The following is a 25,887-nucleotide window of genomic DNA, read 5'->3' as shown; positions in this document are numbered from 1 at the left end:
ATCCATAAAACAGATACATTTCATCCATGATCACACTAGCTATATTTTTCTTATCTGGTAATGATTATAAGACATAAAGATACATTATTTAAAATAATGAATTATTAAGGATATGGAAAGATTTATTTTATGTGAGTTAAAAATAGGTTACAAAAAGAACATTATTTTTACTAAACAATGTCTGCTTTTAGTAAGTATACATGTAATAAATAAGCATAGAACTAAATATATAAAAGGTAACACAAAGGTCAACAGATCATGGGGTAGAGAGATATTTTCTTTTTTTTATTTTTGAGTATTTCTTGAATTTATCTCATGACTATGTATTATTAATGATGGGAAAATTGTTATTATTTTAATAAAAACTAGATCCTAAATTTGTTCAAAAGTTGATTTAATAAATGTCATAATAATTCTTTCTCAAGTTCCCTAGCAACATGATCAATAAACTATCACTTCAAAAATTTTACCAAATAGAATAAAGCTAAGGATTGCAAAATATACATTCATCAACCATAAATTTTATGAAAACATTTTTTTGAAGGAATAAGCTTCTTTACACTACAGAAAATGATTATTTGGCTTGTAGATGAATAGAAAAGTTGGTATAACCAATATTATTATGGTATTATTTTTATTTTTATATCTTTATGTAAAATATTGTATTTGAATAAAGTGTTTTTTCAAGTTTCTACACGGGAAAATCAGAAAGAGTTTGTATAAATTGTGGTGAGGAAAAAGTTAACTAGAAGGAAAAAATTAGAGTACAGGCAAAAAAAAAATTTCAAAGACATTAGATTTAATATCTTGTAGCAAAAGAGGAAAAAGTTAGAAACATATTTTTAAAAATGGAAAAGATTCCTAAGGGAAAAACATGAAGATAGTCATATTGAACATACTACAGTATAGACGAACCTTTAAAACATTACCCAAGGTAAGCCAGACGCCAAGAATAAATGATGTTTGAATCCACTTATATGAAGTAATTAGAATAGTTGACTTCATTGAACAGAAAGTAAAATGTCAGTTAGTGGGTGCTGGGGAGATGGGGTAATCAGGAGATACTGCTCAATGTGAATGGAATAAAGTTCAAAATAATGAAAAATTTCTGCAGCTGCATAGTGATCCAGTTGCACAACAGTGTCAATGGATTTTATGTCACTGAAATAGTTAAAATATTAACTTTTATGCTATATATGTTATACTACAATACAAATAAAATAAAATGCCTGTGAGGATTGAGAAGACTCTCCTTGTAAAGGAAGTGGCATTAAATAATTTTTCATAATGTAATACGCAACAAAGGAAAAATTGTTCAGAGAAGATCTTATTATTAGATCTTAACATTTTATTACACTGTGATTCCTCCTTATTATATTACATATTTCATTGTTGAAAACCTTTAATCTCTATTCAGTGCACAGACTTGAAAAAAGTCTTCATGCAGAGTTCTTTTTTCTACTCTAACTACATGCATGAGATACTTAAGATTGTGTTCTTCCCAGCAATCCAATGGTTGCACAAACAGTTGCAGGAGGATTTTCTGAGGTTTGAGCTGCCTCAGTTTTACCCAGCTGTAAGAGTTTTCCTCAGATGTAGACAAATTCATCTGTAATTACTAAAAATCAGACTTTCCTCTACAAATCAAAGTATTTTAATTACAATATGTATGTAATTATTTCATGAAATGTATTGACTTAAATAATGTTTAGGACTATGAATTAAATTTTACCTATGAGCTCAAAACCATTAACTCTGCTTAAAATAAATTTGGCAGTAGGTATGGAACTGCTGATATCCTACTGAAATGGGCATTTAATAAGGAAAATATTTCCTAAACACCAAAGAGCTTTAAGATATGAAAAAGTCTATGTCTTGGAAATGAATCTAGTATTAAAAGGGAGAAAAATTAATAGAGTCATGTTCAAAGACTTTAATAGGCTTGTAAGACTGAAATAGAACTCTTTGTATCTCTAATTATGAAGTAGTAAAACATTTTGCTCATAGATTTGAGATGAAAAAAGAAAACCAGGTTCCAATGAAACATCACATTATACATAGAACATAATGTACAGAATATACATACTTTAGTATTCAGTAATAACTTCAGCAACTCATCTCAATAGATACTGAAAAAAAAAATTTAAATGGGTAAGTAGACCTAACTTCAGATGTACATACTAAGAAGAACTCCATGTGAAAAAAAATTTTTTTTTTCTAAATCTCAAACTAAAGGAAAAATTTGGCCAGAAAATTGCACTATGTCAACATGGTTCTTGAATTTCAAGAAATTCAACAACTGAATTACAGAAATCTGACCCAATTATATGTTTTTATTGAGCAAACTAATCAGACATACATACAGCAAACTTTCATATATACATCTAAATGAACTCAGTGTCTATGTGCATTCATTCTAGATATTGTAATTGTTGTGTGAGTAATAAAGTATTTCCCTCGCTAGGTATTCTTGGTATCAGAAATGCCACAAATAAGATGATTTTTCTATGATTCCCAACAAATTATTTTCATCAAGCAAGCACATTATATTAAAATGCAAGTATTTGTAAACTAGCAAAAATCAGAGAAAATAATAATTAGCTAATTTGTTGACTACTTACTATGTGCTCAGTATTATACATACATTAGTTTAATTTCAAAATACCACTCCATAATCATGATACCACCCTATTACATTAACTTGGAGGAAAAAAAAAAAAAGGTTCAGAGAGATTGAAATATTTGCTTTAGGTCATGTGGCCTGAAGAGGCAGGGTTTGACTCTAACATTCTGACTCCAGAGCATTTGCTACTGACTGCTATGCAAAATCTCTTCAGATATTGCCTCACCACTCACTGACAGCAACTCACTTAAAGGAACAGACATTAAGTAAATGGAAGTGGGGAGGGGATGAAGGTAAATAAAGTGGGGGTTGGGGCAGAGATGAGAGACTGGGATAGCAACTATTAGGCACAATCCACTTGAAATAAGAACGTGCTTAGAAGTCATGCACCCGGCTCTTTCTACCAGTTTAGTTTGTTCTTAAATTTCCCTGCCAAGTCATCACCAGATTCTGTTTCTATATTTCCGGAATCTGGGAATTGCTGTTTTAGATCAAAATAACTTTTTACGCAGCACTAATATTTTCCTTTTGTGATTTGGCATGATTCAGATTCTTGTGCTATTGAATAACTCATGTATTTCTGGCATGATTCCCCAACTAGGTTATATACTCTCTAAAGACAAGGAAAACACCTTTATTTTCTTTATATTTCCCCAATGACCCAAATCAAATGTTTTATGCATGTTAAGTATTTCATAAATATTTGAGATTCTGATTTTATTTCTGAACACAAAATAATTAAACAGATGGCATAAAGTAACAATCCAGACTCTTCTCAAACTCAGGTGTGTACCTTGGAGATATGCATTCACTATCTTATATCTTTAAAAGAACTTGGACAAAACAAACAAAGAAAATAGAGAGTCAAATCAGCAATTTTAAGATAAGAATACCAAAGAATTTAAGTAACTTGTTCTTAATCATCCTGAATATTTGAAGGAGTCACTTGCATGCTTGGGAACCTATTAATGTCTTACATGTCTATTAATGTCTTACATAACATATTGTTAATGTTAAATGAAACTACAAATTCAGATATTGACACTTTTTTATACTTAATGTTTAAATTTATTTTTATGAAGAATTTATCACACGTTTTTAGGAAGGATCTTACTATATTTCTTGGTCAGAATAGGCTAAGTTATGCTGCAGTAACAATCAGGTCCATTTCACAAATAAACATTGATTTCTCCTTCATGCTATAATTCCAGAGTCAGTCTGCAAGGATGTTTCTTTCACCCTGGTCGCTTTAGGTCACTAAAGTGACCTAAAGATAGAGTGGTGACACTAAAGATTGAGTAGCTTCTGCCTTAAATACTGACAGACATTGTTCCAGAGAGAAGCAAACACTCTGAGGGGTTATGTAATGGCAATTAAATACTTGTCCTCAAAGTGATATTCCATTGCTTGCAGTGTATTGGCCAAAACTAACCACAACACCCCACTCACTCACAAAAAGTCTATTATGTATAAAACTGCATACTAGATGTATTTGGCAAACACCCATATTATACTACCTGTTACATTTAATTCAAAGTATGAGATACTTTACATGTATTTATATTTTTGTCGATAAACACAAAATATGTATTTTACAGGTAAAGAATGTATATCTCGGGGGCCTGGGCAGCTCAGTGGCTTAAGCCTCTGCCTTTGGCTCAGGTCATGACCTCAGGGTCCTGGGATGGAGCTCCGCATCAGGCTCTCTGCTCAGTGGGGAACCTGCTTCTTCCTCCCCCTCTGCCTGTATCTCTGCCTATTTGTGATCTCTCTCTGTCAAAACAAACAAACAAACAAACAACAAGAACAAAAACCATATATCTTGGGGCACCTGGGTGGCTCAGCTTTTAAGCGTCTAACTTCGGCTCAGATCATGATTCCAGGGTTCTGGGATAGAGCTCCACATCAGTCTCCCTGCTCAGTGAGAAGCCTGCTTCTTCCTCTCCCACTACCCCTGCTTGTGTTCCCCTCTCTTGTTGTGTCTCTTTCTGTAAAATAAATAAAATCTTTTTTATATATATACATATATATGTGTAAACATATATATATGTGTGTGTGTGTGTGTGTTTTGTGTGTGTGTGTGTGTGTGTGTGTATATATATATATATTCATATTCTCAGTGGTCTACTTGTCCAAGGTCTTTTGTGTAGTCAGTATAGAAAATGATAGCTAAACCTAGGTTTATCTGGATTTTCAATTCCCCATGCTCCCTACTCTAAGATTCTGTATCCTGCTTACCCTGGGTATGAAAAGCTTTATGTTGGTAGACAATATCTGAACAAAAGGCTAGGGATTTCTGTGGGTCAAACAGTTCCATCCAAAGAACTTATTCAATGCAGAAACATATCTGTGTATAATTTCAGCAATGATCATTTGGTACAGTGAAGTCAAATCTTTGAGTTCTTGCAGTAAGAACCTACCACATACCCATTAATGTGTAAAATATGTGCCTTCCAGGGTCTTGACACTTACAACAACTTTTCTAATTAAGCCCACTCCTAGAAAATAAATAAGTAGATTCCTTGACATTTTAAAATTGATTGCTTTTTCACCCTGATTGTTACTATTTCTTGTAACTTGTAGGTGTAGGTTGTTTGCCAATATTGTGCAATAAAATGAACTCCTTGATCACCAAGTACTACAATTTGGACTTTTCAGTATGATAAATTCTCTCATCACTATTTTTGCCATGTTCCACTATTACCTTTCAGATTTTTACTAGTTTTTCTATTTGATGATTGTTGGAAAAAAATGTCCACATTGATGTCCACATTAAAAAATAAAGTCTCTTTAAAGTAGTTGTGCATTGGGGCACCTGGGTGGCTCAGTGGGTTAAGCCTCTGCCTTTGGCTCAGGTCATGATCTCAGGGTCCTGGGATCGAGCCCCGCATCGGGCTCTCTGCTCAGCGGGGAGCCTGCTTCCTCTTCTCTCTCTGCCTGTCTCTCTGCCTACTTGTGATCTCTCTCTGTCAAATAAATAAATAAAATCTTAAAAAAAATAAAGTAGTTGTGCATCCTGAAACTCTCAAGTAGAATTGAATTATTTACATTATTTTGTTCTCTCAGGTGCTCTCTGGGTGTTAAGAATTTTATTTCCTGAATCAAGCTATTCCATAGGTTGAATAAACACAGGTCTTCCAACATAACACCATAAAGTAGACATAATATCGACATAAAAAAGAATAATGAATCCACATGTTCAGTATCCATTTAACAAGCATCTTCATGTCTGAAAGCCTTTAAATTTGTTTGGCATTTTCACCCATTTTCATCTGGACTCAAAACACCGTGGATACAGTCAGGTTTCAGACAAGCATTTATTCTCCACACTCTGTCCCTGAGGATATAGATTTTTTTTTCCCCCCTCTCTCTCTCTAAACTTTGATCAACAGCCTTCAGGCATAATCCCGGAGAATAAGATAAACGAGAGGAAAGTGAGATAAACAAGAGAAAAGTGAAGTTCTAGACAATTGCATACAAGTAGCTCCAAATGGTTGTAGTTTCTGCCTTTGCTTTAAGCCTAACCCAGGTCAGTAATCACAACAAATCAATCCTTTCACACGTATTCTCAGAAAAGCACATGAAGTAAAGTTGCTGGTTCTTTCAGTGAGCTCATGTTTCACCCACAGGGCAACCAGCTCCTCTGTAACATAGCTCTATGCATGTGTATGCATGTGCTGTGTGTATGTACCTCCAGACGTGTCAAAACTTCAGGAAAGTGAATATGAATATGGGTACAGAGAACAATTTTTCTCAGTACACTGAATGACAGAAAAGTCATTAAATCAGGCACATTTCTGTGCCTTTTATCTACTTTAACCCATTTAATCTAGACAATTCTGGAGTGAATGTCACTTCTGATTTCCATTTCCTATTTGAAGACACAACCCGTAATTAAAGTGAATCGTACAGATATACACAGAAAGTAAACAGCAGAGGTACAATCTGAACCCATATTTCCAATCCTATGCTCTTTTAAAATATGCTGTCTCATAAAACAATGAAAACCACCTACTGTGGTTTTAATTCCATATTTATTCAGGAACTTCTAGGACAGCTATCTTAAGAGATTTCAGAAACCAAAATGTGGACTTCTTTGTGTTAAAAGAAAAAACTTATTTCAGGAAAGAATTTAGAGTCCAGCTAAAAAAAGAAGTAAGTGCTTGTCTACCCTGAGCTTAGATGAAATTGACTTACATGGACCCTAGTTTGTAAATCGAGCTACAAAGGTAACTTCCAACATACATTTGCTATGCCAGGAAACTTCCATATTTCCCTCATCCTGTCTAAGTGACTGCTATGAAGTCTGTGAGCCTCTCGCAAGCAACTTCCAGGCTCAGGCACCACATGGAGACTTATCACCTAGGGTTGTTGACCTGCTAATCTGCTTCACTTTGAATTGAAGAGGTGTGCCACTGAGGCAACGTCTCCAAATCTCCCTCTCAGATCTAGCAATACATTTTTGAAGAGAGGCCCTGGCAAATAAAACAGACTGAGGAGTAAGGATATGTGTGGGGAAAAAGAATGGTGGTTGCAACAGCCTTATTGGCAGCCTAACAGAAGGTGGTGGTGAGATTCTTTGAGAGAATTCACTCCTCTGAAAAAGCAGTCAACTACTCTGAAGACAAACATTTTATAGCAGTGGTTATAGTAAGAATCTGGGGGAAAAGGGGGGAAGGAGCTGGAGTAAAATGTATTTGAAATAAGAAGACATCTGAAAAAAATTAAATCTTGCTTAATTTTCTAAAAATTGAAATTTTATATGCAAAAAAATCACACAAATGTGATTCACATTTCTGTGTTGATTTCTTAATTAGGCCTACTGAATGCAAAAACAAAACAAAATAAAACAAAACAAAAACACAAAGGCAGAAATAGGTTTTAGGTCTGAAGCTTGGTGGACAGTTGGCTCTTTGGAGTATTGTAAGTAATATTCAGAAAATATCTTGGGCCCCGAGCCCCAACACAGAGATTTCTTTTATCTAAAGAAGAAAGGAAAAAACCTCTTCATATAAAGTCTACAAGTTGGGACTTCCAGGAATTTGTGTCTCAATAGAATTAAACAGAAATTACAGAAGACATTCTGGCTGTGTGCTTATTGAACTCCAGGAAGCACAGAAGACTTTGGGTGCTAATGCGGGTACAAAGGATGACTGGGAATTTGTTCTTTTCTTCATAGCCAGCATGACCAAAGACAAGGCTTACATTTGAATGAGTTTGGTGGAAAAGTAAATGGAACATAATATTTCAGCCACTACTTCTCTACTGCTTTTAAGATGTGTTTATATAAAACCTAATAGAGGCCTAGAATAATAAAGTAAATGTTTTATCCTTTCAAACAAAGATTGATTCTTTAAATAATTCAAGTTGGATTATCAAATTTGTTGAGAAAAATTTCTACTAAGCAATTGGAAGAATAGTTCAGGTCTAACGTGTCTCATTTCGGTGATCATGTATTTTTTTTTCTCTAGATTTTAACTAAATAATTTCTTTTAAAATTAAAATAAAATTATTGAGGAAAGTTCATTTTTCCTCCTTTTATATCCTGGGTAAAAACTCCATAAATATTGCATATCTGCTTTGAATATGTAAACATAAAATTTATTGTCCATGCTGGACAACTTTGAGATGATTTTGAAAATGGAAGTACATGATATTATAAATAATTATCTATATACATTAATAATAATACTGGGAAAACAGACATGAATTGGGGCTGTTCAAATAAACTAGAATGTATAGCTATTTTGGTTTTAAATATCAATCAGGTAATAAAAGCGATAATAAGTTATTTCAAAGCTTCATTACAAAACTAGTCTTCAATCACAGGCTTGTTTTAAATTATGAGTTTATGAAGAAACATGATTCAAAAAATGCACTCTAACAGGAAAGGCTTAAATATGCCAGGTTAAAACTGCTGTAAGAAAAGAAAATGAAATGTTTTTATTCCTGTAATTATACGTATTAGTCCAAGAAAGTGTGTAGCATGTATGTACTAATGCAATTGTTCATTTCTCCAAGATAATTTCTGAGACACTCAGAAAGAAGAAATTAAAAACATGCTTTCTGAGATAATGAGTATAAAGGGATGCAATAACATTGCCATTCTTGTGTTAAAAAAAATTTCAAAGTAGGAACCTTAATCACGATCATTAGGGAGAGTTAGTATTGAACAATAAATCAAAGTGTAAAATATATATATTATATATATATGTATATACTTTATAAAGTTTATAATGTGATTCCATAGGATTTTCTGACTTTAGGCAAGTAACTTCAGCATTTTGTGCCTTTGTTTTCTCACTTATGAAAGGAATATAATAGTACTTCCATTACAAGTTTCATGAGAATTAAATTATATAATACATGGAATACAAGCAAAATAGGGATGATACATAGTTTTTATAATGGTTAACAATGCTTTTATTGAGTTCCCTAAAATAATAAAACTCTAAGTACAGTTTCCAGTAATTTTTCTTTAATTGTAATAACTTTTGGTTCCACCTGTTTTTTGTTTCATTTAAAAGACATTTAGTAACAATTGACAAACTCATTAATATATCTTTATGGGTATTAATGTTCTAAAGAAATAATTTTGTGTTGTACCAACATGTAATCATTCTAATAACAGCTAAGTAGGGAATCCTGATAGGAATTCTAGAATATTCATTTACTTATTTGTATCCTTCATTGGATTGTTAATTCATCCTTGCTAGTTAGTTACTGAGCATTTACCCTGTGCAGAAGTTGGGGGTACAGCAAGAAACATCCTGTTCAAAGTCACTGCCTTCTTATAGCTTCTGTAGATTACAGTAGGAAAAGCTGGATGAATAAACACATTTATAATAGGTATGGTGAGTAAGCGCCCTGGAGACAAAAGAAGATACATTAAGTGGGGTAAAAAGAAGCAGAGATGGGCAAGTGGGCAAATGAGCACTGTGATAAGATCATGTTTAAGCAGAGACTCTATGGTCCCAAGGGGAAGCCACAGAGCTGTAGTGTTGGAAAAGTATTCTGGGCAAAGAAAGCAAGTTCAAAAGACCTCAGGCCTACAACTGCTTAGCAGATTTCAGAAAGAACAAGGAAACAGGATTAGTCTGAACCAAGCGGCAGAGGGAAAAGGAGGTAAGGGACAGGTGAGAGAAGAGGCCAGGTCATGGCTAACCTTGAAAGACATGATAAGAATTTGATCTTCATTCTGAGTAAGATTAATGATGTATTTGGGCACTCTGAACAAAGATCAAGCAGAATTAGAATACATATATTTAGTGGGGTTTTGTTGTTGTTTAGATTTTATTTATTTATTTGAGAGAAATAGTGAGAGAAAACAAAAGAGTGGGGTGAGGAATAGAGGGAGAAGCGACTTCCCCACTGAGTAGGAAGCATGATGCAGGTTTCACCCTGGGACTCCTGGGATCATGACCTGAGTCGAAGGCAAACATTTAATAGACTGAGCCACCCAGGTGTCCAGATGCTCAGATTTTTGCTTTTAAAGATTTTTTTAAAATTTATTTGACAGAGAGAAAGAGAGATCACAAATAGGCAGAGAGGCAGGCAGAGAGAGAGAAGGAGAAGGAGGCTCCCTGCTAAGCAGAGAGCCCGATGCAGGGCTGGATAGCAGGACCCTGAGATCATGACCTGAGCCGAAGGCAGAGGCTACACCCACTGAGGCACCCAGGTGCCCCAGATTTTTGCTTTTAATATAGTTATCAAGAGACATAGGAGAAAAATGCCTGAGCTCCCTAAAATACTAGCCCAGTATCAGTCAAGGGAAGATTCTCTACCAAGTTTCCCCAGGTTCCCTAATCAGTTTTATGCTGTTCCAGAGTCTTCAGAGGAGAGATAAAACATAAGCAAGAAGGTGGGGGGAAAGAAAAGAGGAAAGGTTTTGAATTTGCACAGGTACAAGAGAATGGGTAAAGGAGAGAAGCAAGAGAGGAGCTAATTTCTGTAGGTCTCATTACAGCTTCCCAGCCCATCACAGCTGCCTTAAAGGAGTGACTCAAGAAGCAGAGTCAGCATTACATCTAGGGAGGATCACAGCCATAGTCTTATGAAGCACTGAGTTTCCTAGCTTTGCTATGCAGTTATTGTGTGACCCAGGAAAGTCATCTATGTCTCAGCCTCCTCATCCGTAAAATACAGCCAATCTGCCTTACAGGCTGGTTGTGAAGTAGGTGCCTAAAATATAATAAGCCAATGTAAGTGTGTGTTATTACTCTTTTTGATAATAAAATGAGGCTTATAATAAGATACTATTGATTGCAAGATGATATTTGTCAAAATATCTTGATAATAAGATATACTTTATTGTCAGATATACAATTAAGTGAAGGGGTACTTTAAGGACAAATAAGAGACTACATTAAATAGCTAAGTGATTTTTAAATCCATCCAGTGTTCAGAAATGTTAAAATGTTATTGATACAAGAAGACATTTCATCTTTAAAATGTGGTAATATGATTACTGAAAATTTTAAAATTGAAGAAAATATTATTTGGCTAATATGTAAAACATGAGATCCAATAGGTAAGACTATTTCTGCCATAAAATTACCTTAAATTAGAAACCCGTAATCATGTGTGCACATGCCAAAATATGACTGCTTCAGCAAGTGATGAATTTGCATATACAATGATTTTAATCAAAGGCACTTATTTGATTGCATAATTATTTCATTTGCATACACAAAATTTGAATTTTGTACATGTGAATCCTCATTTGTACATGCTCCCAATTATTTTGTTGGTGCAACTTAGAAATCCCTATTTGATATATTGGGGCATTAATTCTCTCTCATTTTCTCTTCCAGCAATATGGATTCAGTTTTTATTGACTATTAAAACAGAACTGCCTTTTGCTGTGCAGAGCTTTTTATCTTGATGAAGTCCCCAAAGTTCATTTTTGCTTTTGTTTCCCTTGCCAGATATGGACCCTCAACTCTATAGTCAAATAATCATCGACAAAGCAAGAAAAAATATCTAATAGAAAAAAGGCGGTTTCTTCAATAAATGGCGCTGGGAAAACTGGAAAGCTATATATAGAAGAATGAAACTCGACCATTCTCTTACACCATACACAAAGATAAACTCAAAATGGATGAAAGACCTAAACGTGAGACAGGAATCTATCAAAATCCTAGAGAAAAATGTAGGCAGTAACCTCTTTGACATTGGCCACAGCACCTTCTTTCAAGACACATCTCCAAAGGCAAGGGAAACAAAAGTGAAAATGAACTTTTGGGACTTCTGCTGGGAGCCTGAGACCTGATTCATAACTAAACTCTGCATGCTGTGCAACCTTGGATTAACTAATTTAGTAAAGTAATGAAATTGAAAAATACTAAGTCACTTTGTATGTTTAAAATGGTCTGTTAATCTCTTTTATTTAAATGCAAGTTTTTGTTAGTCTTTTACTACTACTACTTTATTCTTAAATAAATAAAATTGCTTTTAAAATTAAAAAAAAATAAAACAGAACTACCTGAAAGAACATGAGAAATGGACCCTGCTTCCCGTCATGACAGCAGGAACTACACTTCCATTTTGTGCCAACAAAAAAACAAAAAGCAAAACACATGTTTTCTCACACACACTTTTGTTCTTTTCTGACTTCTTATTTGGAAGTTATTTCAAAATTTAAAGAAGATTTTGGTTCACCGGGAAAACTCTTGAGGGGTGATCATATTGAGTTCACTAAATTTTCCACGTTGTTATTCCCTAAACAATGGGAGTAAACTGTTGATCTTTACTACTATTAAGCAACAGAGGAAATTTAGAGGTGGTAAAAAGTACCAAATTTATAGTCCTAGGGACAGATGTTCTCTGTGGAGCTCCTAGAGGAAAAAAAAAAAAAAAAAAAGAAAAAAAGAAAGGAAGAAAGATAAAGAAAAAGAAGAGTCTGAAAAGCAGGGAGGCAAAACTGTATACTACCATGGTCTTGTTGGATAATCGAGATATTCGTTGGCCTAAGTGAGGGTCGTATGGTACAGGCTGGCAAAACTGAAAACCACAATGATAAAGTTCTGGATAAGCATGGTATTTGTTTTGTAACTAACTCAGTTTAACAGGCCCACTGAGACACAAGGCTGTTCAAAATACAAAGTTATTCAAAAACTCACATTAAGAGGTATCCCTACATTTTAGATTGGTTCATTGGTAACAGCGGGAGCCTTTTGCCTTCTGAATCATTCATACCTTTCTGCATGCTTTTGAGGTCAATATTGAAGATTCAGCGGAGACCCAATTTGGTAATCTAGGTAGACACAATAGCATTGCTGACCCTCCTGTGGCTCACTTGCATACAGATGTGTACTTATGAAAATGGAACCTTGCCTTAGAGCAAGAATAGAAATCCAATGTGTCAATATTCAGAACTTTGGCAACTATGCCTCGTCTGTATTTGGTAAGCGGGCTGGAGAGATCCTTTCAAAACCTCTGATTTCTTGAGCTTTAAGCCTCAACATCCACTCAGTATTTAATCTTCTTTAATAAATTCCCTCAAATGTAACCCCAGCCAACATCAGGTAGAGCAGAATAACTTCTCAGTAAACTCACAGATTCATCAGGAATATCAGATGGTTATTTTACACCACTGAGATTTAGGGAAGTTTATTATACAGCAATAGACAATTGATACAAGACTCCATTACTTATTTAACTATGTGACTTGGATGAGATGTTTAAATTTTATAAACTTTTTGTTTTCCACGTCTATATTATGGACAATAATTGCACTACTTCATAGGATTGTAAAATAGATTAAATAAAATAGTAAACATAAAAAATCAGCATAACACCTGAGTTATAGTAAGTGGATAATGAATGATAGTTTTACCATCAATTGCATCATGTCAGCCATCGCCACCATTATGACAATCATCACCACTACTAACACCAATACCATTAATATTGCCCCCAATACCTTCCTGATAACCAGTGCTTTCATCATGCTGTCTATTGCCATAGGGAAATCAATCTTTCTCATCTAAGACAATTTTTAAAGCAAACATACACACAAAACATTTTTCATTATAGTCAATGATTATGTAAGTAATGAAAATAATTCATTTAGATATCCCTTCATATTATTTCATTGGATTACTTAAAGAGGTAAAGAGATTTGCTAAGGTCACTCAGAAAGCAAATGGAATGATTATATTTGAAGCTCATGTCTTCTTGTCATGAATTTTAAGTTCTTTTAAAAAATTCTGGCTTTGTAAAAACAAAAACCTGTGTCTCCCATAAGAAAGTAATCTCCATAAAAGTACACATTTCATTGTGCTTACTGCTCCATTCTTAGCACTCAGTGTATAGAAGCTGCTCCAGAAACATTTGTCGAATATGTGGGCAATTGACGGTTGGTAGTTGACTGAAGTGTGGGTTCAAGAGCCAAATATTTCAGAAAGATGCATTATTAAAAAAGATTTAAAATCTAAGCTTGAATCCCATTCTACCACTTACTAGCTATGTGAGTTCAGGCAATTTAACATTTCTGTTTCCCAGTTTTCTTATATGTAATGAGGATAGCAATAGTACATATTGCCTAGGATTATTTTAGAGAACAGTGTCTGACAAAATGGTAAGCACCCTGTAACTTAACTAATATTATTATTTTGCTGTTATATTGATCCCTATTAATATATGGAATAGCATATACAAAATGTTATTTTAAAGAAGAGGGATATATATATTAAAAGAAGGCCAGGAAAAAGGTAATGTGTGTCTAAAACAATGGCTTTTAAACTCCATTCTTTTCTTTATATATTTTTATATGAGTGTAGCTAACACATAATTTTATGTTAGTTTTAGGTATGCAACATAAGGATTCAACTTCTTTATAGTTATGCTATGCTCAACACAACTCTAGCTACCATTTGTCACCATACAACTCTACTACAATATACACACACATACACCACATCTTCTTTATCTCTATCAGTGAACACTTAGGTTGCTTCAGTATCTTGACTATTGTAAATACTTCTGCAATAAATATATAAATACACACACACACATATATCTTTTCAAATTAGTGTATTTGTGTCATTTGGGTTAATACCCAGTAGTGAAATTATTAGATTATGAGTATTTTTGTACCCATGCGTATTTTGTATGGGTATTTTTTTTTATTTTTTTTAAAGATTTTATTTATTTATTTGTCAGAGAGACAGAGAGAGAAAGATCACAAGTAGGCAGAGAGGCAGGCAGAGGCAGAGGGAGAAGCAGGCTCCCTGCCGAGCAAGGAGCCCGATATGGGACTTGATTCCAGGACGCTGGGATCATGACCTGAGCCGAAGGCAGCGCTTAACCAACTGAGCCACTCAGGCATCCCAGGTATGGGTATTTTTGTATGGGTATCTTGACTATTGTGAATACTTCTGAAATAAATATAGGGAAATCATACACACACACACACACACATCTTTTCAAATTAGTGTATTAGTGCCATTCGGGTTAATACCCAGTAGTGAAATTATTAGATTGTGGGTATTTTTGTTTTCAATGTTTTGAGGAACCTCCATACTGTTTTCCACAATGGCAGCATCAATTTACATTCCCACTAACAGAGCACAAGAGCTCCTTTTCCTCCACATCCTCACCAACATTTGTTACTTTTTGTCTTCTTGATTTTAGCCATGTCATAAGTATGAGGTGATATCTCATTGTAATTTTGATTTGCATTTCCCTGATGATTAGTTATGTTGAGCATCTTTTCATGTGTCTGTTGGCCATCTGTGTGTCTTCTTTGGGAAAAAAATGTTCAGAGCTTCTGTTCATTTTTTATTCAGATTGTTTTTATTTATTTATTTACATTTTGGTGTTGAGTTGTATTGGTTCCTTATATATCTTGGGTGTTAACCCCTTATTGGGTATATCATCTGCAAATATCTTCCCCCATTCAGTAGGTTGCCTTTTGCTTTGTTGATAGTTTCCTGCATTGTACAAAAGCTTTCCATTTTGGTGTTGTCTCAATAGTCTATTTTTGCTTTTGTTTCCTTTGCCTTAGGAGACATGTCTAGAAAAATGTTTCTAAGGCTGGCATCAGAGAAGTTATTGCTTATGATCTCTTCTATGATTTTTAACTTCAGGTCTCATATTTAGTCTTTAATCCATTTTGAGTTTAATTTTGTGTATGGTATAAGAAAGTGGTCCAGTTTCATTCTATTGCATGTAGCTGTCCAGTTTTCCCAACACTATTTGTTGAAGACATGTTCATTTTCCCATTGCATATTCTTGCCTCCTTTGTCATAGATTGATTGACCATGTGAGTGTGGGTTTATTTCTGGTCTCTCTATTCTGTTCTATTGATCTATGTGCCTTTTTTTGTGCCAGTACCATACTATACTGCTTTGATTACTTTGTAATATATTTTGAAACCTGGAGTAGTGATATCACCAGCTCTTTTGTTCTTTCTCAAGATTGCTTTAACTATTTGGGATCTTTTGTGGCTTCATAAAAATTTTAGAATTATTTGTTCAAGTTCACAAAAAAATGCTAATGGCATTTTAATAGGAATTAGAGTGAATTTGTAGATTGCTTTGGGTAGTATGGACATTTAAACGTTAATTTTTAATTTCCATTCTTCATTAGAATCATATGGGATGATTATTAAAATTCAGATTCCTGCCAACTCTAACCCTCTTTCTTGATCCTCTATATTTGTAATAGTTGTTTCACAGAATAACGCTTGCACAGTCAGGTTTGAAAAGCACTAAAATCAAATGAATTATAATAGTGCAAATGCAGGCACCACATTATTTCATGAGATGAGATATTTTGGAATGCAGGAATTTTTCCATTGCACTTCAAATTCAATCATGTGGGGAGTTGAATATTCTACCCAAGTCCACACCATGTGCCATTTGGATCTCCCTTTTCTCCTTTCTGCTATTCCCTTCCCATTCTCCTCATCCTTTGAAAAAGATAACTATTCCCAAGTAATACTGACCCTCCTGAAACATATAGAAAAATGTGTGGGAGCTGGTAGGCCCTTACTACCTAAAGTTGTGGCCCGTGGAGCAGTAATATCAATATCATTTGGGAACCTGTGACAAATGTAAATTTCAGGCCCTAATATATGGCACTGACTCTCAACTCTAGTTGCCCAAGGGCTCACCAGGATACTAAGTTAATTGTTCTGGGTGGAGCCCTGGTAAAACTATTTTTTTAACACCCAGGTGATTCTTATATGCAGTTTAGGTGAAGAAACATTCATTTAGAAGAAAGGTTTGAGCAGAAAACTTTGGATTGATTTTAGAACTTCTACTACATAGCATTCTACAGGCTCTTAGGTAATCCAGTTTCTAGAAAACCTTTCAGTTTTCCTTACATGACTGGACTAAGTCCTCTTACCTTCATTATTTACTATTACCTACCTACCCAGCCTAGTTTCACTTCTATCCTACCTTCTTGATAACCTCCTCAGAATCTGAATAAACTTGATGATTAAAGTAGATAACATTCATAATGTCAATGAGAACAAGATACAAAACCAGTGACTCCTACTACATTTTGAAAGCAAAAATCAAGTGTTTTCAAACATAGCAATAATGATAATGTTTACTTATATTTTCTTTAAAACTTTCTAATCCCCATGACTACTATTGCTTTTTATATTTTTACTATTACAAGGTGATGATATGATTGCCTTTGCAAAGATTGTAATATTAAAAAAATCACAGTTACTTTCTGTAAAATCTTACATCTTGTACAATTGAAAATTACTTGATTCAAACAGACTGGCTTTTTCTGATCCTCACAGTTTACCCTTATAATCCATTAATGAGGGGAATGCAGACCTTGGGATCTAGCAAGACCCAGTTTTTTTGTTGTTTTGTTTTTGTTTTGTCTTCTGTATGTGGCTTAACTAAAACATGACATTTTTTCTCTAATCTTAAGATTGATCTTTACATAGTGAAGTAAAAACACTAAAAATCAAATTCAAGTCAAATGCTTGGGAAGAAATATATTACTTGAAATTCCTTGAATAGGAGGGGAAGAGAACAAGTCATTCATATAATATTTTGCTATTCACAGTATGGCCATTGAACTTGCAGCTTTGACATCACCTGGGAGCTGGCAGAAATGCAGACTCTTGACCTCCTAAATTGGAGCCTGCATTTTAACAAGATAGCTTAGTGGATTCATGAGCATATTAAAGTCTGAGAAGCACTCATATAATATACAGTAAGACTCACAGTTTTTTTTTTTCCTGAAACATTTGTCCTTCCTTAACTCACATCTAAGTAGTCTATTCCTCTTCCTTATCCAAACTCTTGATAAATTTTTCACATACCTCCAAGCTTTGTGTTATTCTCCTCTAACTACTTCCATCTCTGCACATCTCTTATTTTTCCAAGCAGCCTAGTCCATGCATAGAGTCAGGGCACTAAACAAATGCACTTTTTAAGAACTGTTTCTTTATTGCAGTTGGGTAAGAGAGAAAGTAATGACATGTTCTCTCTATCTACTCTAAACTGTTAAACTCTCAAGGAATAAAATGGATAATAATACAATGTCCTCTCCTCATAAATCTGACAATGAGAATATAGTCCATGAAAATATCAGTTCCCCAGTATTGTAAAAGCACAGGAATATGTTGTTTGCTTTCCAAAGATAGATGTAAAAGAGTACCAACTTCTCCAGAGATGAATGAGATTGATAGAAACTACTCCCACTTATTTTAGGTTTCAATGAATAATCAATCACAAAAATCCAAGGCAATATGCAAGGCATATAAATCATTTTTCTGATTTCACTTCTCATAAGAATAATAAACAAAAAAGTAATTATTTATGCCAGTAAGTGTTGGGTGTTTCACTATCAATATAAACTCCATATGATATTCTTCATAACTGCTTACACAGTAACTAACATTAAGATGCTAGTTTTCTAAATGATTGAGAGATTTTGAGAGTTTGAATAGTTGAAGCATAGGTGGCGAAAAAAAAAAAAACCTCCATTGAGATAATCTGGTTAAAAACCAAGCTTTCACTTTTAATTGAAAAAGAAGAAACAAAACAAGCTAAAATAACAAACAAATTGCCAGAGAAAATCTCTTTCAATTTTTTTTTCCTTCCTTCCTTTTGAGGGCACACCATTGACACATGTATGCCATTAATACCATCACTATTATTTTTCAAAACATTTAATACCACATTTCATTTCCCCACATAGAATATTACCCAGTAGGAGTCCAGGAAAGCAACCACAAGCATGTTCATAGCAAAGATAGAAAACTGCCATTTGATTTCTGCCGTCCAGTATGATGACTCAACTAATGCAAAGTCAGATTTAATCAGCTATGAAATTGGACACATGAAAGTCAGCTTGTGTGTGTATCATGGCCATGATCATTAACACCTCTATGAAATAAGAGAAAAGAAAGAAATATCTGCTTCTTCTTACCAAACTTCTATATAAATTTAAATTATTTTAAAAATATTTCTTTAAAAGACATTTGCTACCTTTGGTGGTGTGAACATTTGGGTATTTTCTCAGGTTCATCCCAGGGGGCAAATAAATGGTGCACATTTAATGGAAAACATTTGGATAATAGTGTCCCTACACTCTGGATGTACATGTACAGGACACTTTCTGATTTCCATTCTTGGCTCAGTTCAGAGATAAAAGGGAAAGGTTAAGTCCCTGGGGGTGGGGGGTAATAGAGCCTACTTCAGTGCATGCTGGACTTTCAGTGTTAATGGTTTTACAGGTTTCATAGGCAACATAAATCCTTTTGAATAACAGAAAGAAAAACACTCTGTGCAGATTTGAGAAGGAAAAAAACCAACTTACCACAGTTGTTCAGTTAATTGACAGGCACCATCATCTGAAATAACAAAAATATATTTTGATATTGCAATCGTAAAAACTACCAAAGAGTTTCAAATTGTCTTCAAACACATATTGTGAATTTATCTGCAGAAGTAAAATTAAATAAGCAATAAAGATACATAATTTGATTTCAATCATTTAGTTATTTCATATGAAAGTGTTTCATCCCCACCATTTTAGATACAAATTAGATAACTGGTTGTTTTTGAAAATCTTTTGTATATGCAAAATGGGAAATGTATATTTTGTAAGCATATTTTATTTTGATGTTCAAGTTTCAAAGTACAAAGAATCTTGTATAATATGATTTTTGTCAGGGCATGAACACAATCATGAAATCTTATCCTAACACACAGTCCTGATGATGACATATAAGTCACCTTGCTAAGATTAAAAAGAAAAAGTTCACTCTATTTTTTGTACAAAAAAAGCTGAGGTATTTAGCATAATGTTCAATTGCTCCAGTCAACTGCTCCTGTTCTACCTTTTGAAGACCTTCTCCCATAATTATCTAGTGAGTCCTCATTCTACCTTTCAAGTCTATCTCCCACTATTTTTCTGTCTCCTATACTCAAGTCATATCTTCAACATTTTTTTTCTTTTTAAGCAATACTTTGGTCCACCCCTTTTTCTTCATCTTCATATTTTTTCTACCCATTCTTTAGGGCTACCTCCACTAACTACTTCTCAGTGAAGTTTGCTTGACACCAAGTGAAGGAATTACTCTTTTTCTAGATGTTCCCAACATACTTTGTACCTGTGCTATTAATACTCAACAGATTCTTTCTGGGCATTTATGCCTTGACCCTGTTCATTTTTGCCTACCCAGAAGTCTTCCTGATATGCCTTTGGCATGGGAGATGTCCAGAAGATGATGCTAAAGAGAACAATGTATTTAAAACAGAGATAATATGTTGCATAGATTTTTCTTATGTCCATCTGCCATCCTTTAAGAGAAAAGCCTTGTTGTATTGAATCAGTTTTTGATAATAAGTTGAATTTTAAAGGAATAGTAATATCTATTATGAATGAAGCCTTTAGTTTCATGAAAAAATAAAGAATCAAATTAAAGAAAATTTCCTCTATTGATAAATGGCTACTTATGCAAGTTCTTCAAGACGTTTTTTGTATCGTATGGAAATACATTTTATTTTATTTTATTTTTAGCTTTAAAAAATATTTTAAAAAATTTAAAAAATCACTAATTTGCAAGTGAATTTTGTATGGGAAAGTGATAATACTTTCTGGCCATCTATTAGCACAGCATATGTTTGAAATTAGTGTTTTGAGGAATAGTGACAGATTTGCCTTGAGCCATTAACATGGTCACCCCAGCAACAAGCCTGAAATTAGTAGCATCATCTTAGAAAAGAGATTCTATCTTTTTAAGGAGAATGAAATGATATCATTGCCTTTTGTAATTTTATACTTCTGGCCAAGTCAAGGATGTCAGAGCAAACACTGCTTATATAAAGCATGGAAGTGCATTCCACACTTACAGTGTCTTTTTCTTCATTCTTCTTTTGGGCCCACAATTATTTTAAGCTTCAAAATGTTAAACAATTCTGTGCAATTACTCATATCATTTTTTCCTTAGATAACTATAAATTGGCTATTTCTTCATCCATTTTTAAAAGACCTTACTATTTACATGTAATTTATTAAAAAGAGAAAGTATTCTTGAATAACACATTTTTAAATAATAGATTTAAAGATTTATATGAATATTTAAAATAGTAGCCATGTTTCTTAATTTGGTGAGAGGGAGAACTTTTTAGAGTCTTTTTTTTTTTTTTAAGATTTTATTTATTTATTTGACAGAGAGAAATCGCAAGTAGGCAGAGAGGCAGGCAGAGAGAGAGAGAGTGAGAGGGAAGCAGGCTCCCTGCTGAGCAGAGAGCCCGATGTGGGACTCGATCCCAGGACCCTGAGATCATGACCTGAGCCGAAGGCAGCGGCTTAAACCACTGAGCCACCCAGGCGCCCCTTTTTAGAGTCTTTGTACCTAAACCTAGAATATGATATTTCAACCTGTAGCTTCTTTGATTATATCTTCTTCATTTTAATCTTTTATAATTCTCATAAAAAGAATATGCATCTAACACACAATAAAGAATAATAAAACTCTTGTGTGGGGGGGGGTGTAATTTTGGAAGCCTGCTTCCTCCTCTCTCTCTGCCTGCCTCTCTGCCTACTTGTGATCTCTCGCTCTCTGTCAAATAAATAAATAAAAATCTTTATAAAAAAAAAAAAAAAAGAAGTAATACTACTAATTTAATATATGTTGATAGTGTGAGTCTACAACCTGGTCATTGGTGGGCACTTTCCTTAACAAGGATTAAAATTCCCAAAACATTTTAACAAGAGTAATCAGTCATCCTTATTGAAAGCACCTTCATAAATATTAATACAAACAAATCATTGAGCTTTAGGTATAATTATCAAAATCTGAAAATCATCTATATTACTTTGAACTTGGGCAAAAAAGTTTAGTAGGGACTCTACATACTGATTTATTGAGGATGACACTAGTATGTAAGAAAACTGAAAAAAAAAAATCAGTGTTAAGCACCCCTGAATTTATTGTTGCTATGCATTTCTGTTTCAGAGGTAGTGCAAACATAGCTGGGCTAGGGACTTCAGGGATCCATGGCATTCTGAGAGCAATGATCCCATGGTGGTCTACTGTATCACTCAAAAGGCAATCAAAAGTCATCAAATAAAATCTCATTAGAAAGAAATGTGAAGCAGAATATGTTTTAATCAATATCTGTTCTAGGGACATTTAAGTGGAGATTCTCTTCCGTGTGACTGGAATTGTCAAAGAATAAGACAAATCAAAACCTCTCATTCTACTAACACAAAATATTTTAATGATCTAGAATTTCTAAAATGTTCATCTAGCTAAGTCATCTTTATTGATCTAAATTTTTTATTTTTCCTTTTTTCTTGCCATCTACAAAATATGGAAATCCTTCCATATGAAACAGGTAACTTACTAACTGGATAACCAATTGATTGAGAAACAAGAAAGATCTTATCAAAAACTTTGGAGTTTTTGTTTTGATTCCAGAGATCCTGGCATGAGTATAGAAAAGGAGTCATCTCAAATAAAATGATTTATGGATAGCACATGCACCTACAAATGTTTTTTTCTTAAAATAAGTTTTTTGAAGTCCTTTCATATGCAAATTTATTCAAATAGCATTTGCAATTAGCTATCTACCTCTCTATATTTGACCATTTAATTCTCATAAAGAGCATCTATTTTCTATGAAAGAACCTGGGTGTTTGAATGTAAGAACAGAATACTAAGTGGGATATCATTCCAATATTGTGATTATACTATTTGTTGGAAAATAAGAAGAATAAATTAAATATGTATTATTGCCTTCTCTGTATATCTGTACTAAGCAGGTGGTAGGAGTAAGCAGCTATTTCTGCATTTACTTGTAGAACCAATTATAGAAATAATTATGAAAACAAATGCAAATAGGTACTCACTCGGCATAGAAAATTATTTTAGTAATGAAATTCTTGAGTTCCAACAATATCACTGAAATACATATGTGCATATATAATACATACATACTATGTGTATCATTTCTCTGATAAGCACACGCACATGCATACAGATATAGATATATGTAGAAGTGGTCCTTCTTTTGCCTCTTTTCTAATTTTACCAGATTTCTTTCTTTTGGCATTTCCTTTTCTTTATACAACCACTCTAGTCCTCATTTCTTGTATCGATCATGAGCAAGTCTGAGACTTTAGCTGAAGTGGCAAGAGATGAGTGTTAACAGGGAAAGAAAGCAAGAATGAAAGGGAATTGGTATGACTAAGCTTCATGACATATATTCCATAAATGGCTCCTGAGCCAAAATCCAGAATAGTCTTATGAGTGGGTGTATGTGTAAAAAAGGAAAGGATAAACATTAGGTCAAACATTAGGCAAATACAACTCAGAGAAGTATATTAAGGAAATCCTCAGTGACAAAAATGAGGAAAAAAGTGGAAATGACTAATATGGAATCACTGACCTTCTGGTTCTCTAGGACACTTATGATTCTCTATCAAGAGCCTTGGGATTTCAAGGAGAAGAGATTGAAAAGCCTTGAATGAAATTCTCTTAACAGGTATGGGGCTTGAAGTTTAACTTTTGATAAAAACAGAGAAATTCCACAGAGAGGCTTTAGCAAAAAATTATTTCTGGATTAATAACTTATGCAGTCTCCAAAATTCTCTGGAAGGACACACTCTCAACAAAGGATTTAGAGATTATGAATATAAAACCTGTGAAGCATGAGTTCAAATCCACAATTATTAAACAAATGAGTAAATTTTGAATCAGAGTCAACAGAAAGATCAAAGAGCAAGATTAGAAATAAAACATTCAGATAATGGGATTGTTAAACATAGATTATAAAATAATTACTTAAAATAATTAAAAATGAAAGATGGAGAGAAAATATATGAAATAAACAAGATGTTATCAAAAAAGATCATTTTCAATGAGTGCCAATTATAATTTTATAAGCAACAATATAAGCTTTAAAACTAGTAATCAAATATATTAAATATAGCTAAGAAATAATTAACAGGAAATCAGACTGAATAAATTGTCCATTGTCCATAACATTACCAGAGGAAAAAAGGGGGGGGGGAGTGATAAGAAAGAGCTTATGAGACAGTAAAAAAAAAAAAAAAAAAAAGGGTGAGATGGTCCAACATTTGTCTAATAGGAGCCAGAAAGACAATGAGCAGAGGTACTCTTAAAGGAGTAATACATGAAAAATGCTCAAGAATTGTGATATTAATATATATATATATAACTTGTAATATGTATCTGTATATTTATATAAATCTGTTTATGTTGGTCTACCTATTTACCTATCTAGCTCTTCAAGAAGCTAAATGGATCGCAAGATAAATTCAACTTAATCTACCTCACAAATAAACATAAACACAAGTTTAAAAGTAGCTAGAAGACAAAATAGATATTTAAACAGAAGTAGGTTAGGTTTACAGCAATTGTAGAACATATAAATGGAAGAATCATATCTCAAAAGTGCTAAGTAAAAATATTACAGCAGCCTTTACCTGACTATTCACTAATTTTTTAAAGATTTTATGTATTTACACTAATTTATTAATGAAGGTTAAAAGAGATGTTTTCAGACAAAAATTCATTAGTTTCTAACTACATCCCTTACTGAGGGAAATCTAAAAGATAAAATTTAGGAAGAAGTAAATTGAATTCAGAAAGAAAGATGTAAGAAAGAAAGGTAAGTAAAGACACTGATTCATATAAGTAAACTCTAAAAAAATCACTGTGTAATGTAAGACAATAGTAATATTAATAATGTATAAAATATGATAATATAATAACATTAGTAATAAATTTGGGGACAAATTAAACAGTGGCTGAAACACTAGACCCCCAACATATTCAAAAGGTTGGTTGGAGGAGTTGTGATTAAAGTGTTCTAAAGCTCTTATATTATTTGGAAGAAGGACAAGAATATTTCCTAGCTTTATGCTTTGTTAAGTGAGGTATCAATATTAAAACTTAAAGGTAACTAAAGAAAAAAAAGAAAAAAAGAAAAAAAAAGAAGATATACTATCCAGTTGATTAGGAGGGGGAAAAAGAAAAAAGAAATTACTACAAAAAAAAGGAGAAATATCATGCACAGAAATACCTAAGTAAATTAAAAGTACACAACAAAGAAAATTCATACAAATACATCAGTATAACCACAATAAATGTGTTGTATCACAACCTCAGGAGTTGTCCAGGTGAAATATGAAACTGGCCACTTAGACAGAGGGCACGGAGAGACTGAAGAAAAAGGCAGACCACCCAGACTAGTAGGTGGCAGGTTTTCAAATTAGCAGGTGAAATTACATATGAGGCTTGTCCTGGGTGGTTGTAGGAGGAACAGATCTCTGTACCTGCCTGACAGAACTTAAAGGTATAAATAGAGGTTTACCAGGGTTTAGCTACATGTATAGCCCAGATGATCTCAAGAATATATCACTCTGTCAAGGCTCTGTTCTTGAATCAACTCTGGCTCTAGGAACAGTGGACATAAAGTGCATTCCAAGGACTGGAGAGGGAGTAAGAAGTTCCAACTGCTTGAATCCAGCTCATGGTCGACTGGTGGTCATGGTCCTCAATAACTTCCTCAAACAAAATGTTAGTGAACTCAACTGCTACTTAAGGATGAAAATTCCGATACTCCTCTTCCTCTTCTTCCCAGGATTGCATTACCTATCCTAATCACTTTCTCAAGTCACCACCACTCATGCTCAGCAGCATCTACTTGATTTCCTTCCAGTTCTATTGAAGAATAGGACAGTCTCATCTGTTCTCTTTTCTTGTATGTTTTCAAAACCAATAGCGCAGTCTTACAGTTTTCTAA

General features: G+C 33.7%; 1 protein-coding gene across 48 annotated transcripts in view; it reads right to left on the bottom strand.

Annotated features, from left to right (window-relative positions):
* The window catches only part of PTPRD (protein tyrosine phosphatase receptor type D), a 2,308,694-nt gene that overhangs the window by 1,035,331 nt on the left and 1,247,476 nt on the right, over positions 1-25,887 (bottom strand). For all 48 annotated transcript variants that reach the window (XM_046022098.1, XM_046022091.1, XM_046022095.1 and 45 more), the window contains one exon: positions 19,424-19,457. The gene's annotated coding sequence lies outside the window, so the exon portion shown is untranslated. The remainder of the gene's footprint in view (positions 1-19,423; positions 19,458-25,887) is intronic.

The sequence above is a fragment of the Meles meles genome, chromosome 11, assembly GCF_922984935.1.
Source record: "Meles meles chromosome 11, mMelMel3.1 paternal haplotype, whole genome shotgun sequence".
NCBI classification, from domain to species: Eukaryota; Metazoa; Chordata; class Mammalia; order Carnivora; family Mustelidae; genus Meles; species Meles meles.
This window is presented reverse-complemented; position numbering and strand designations above follow the sequence as displayed.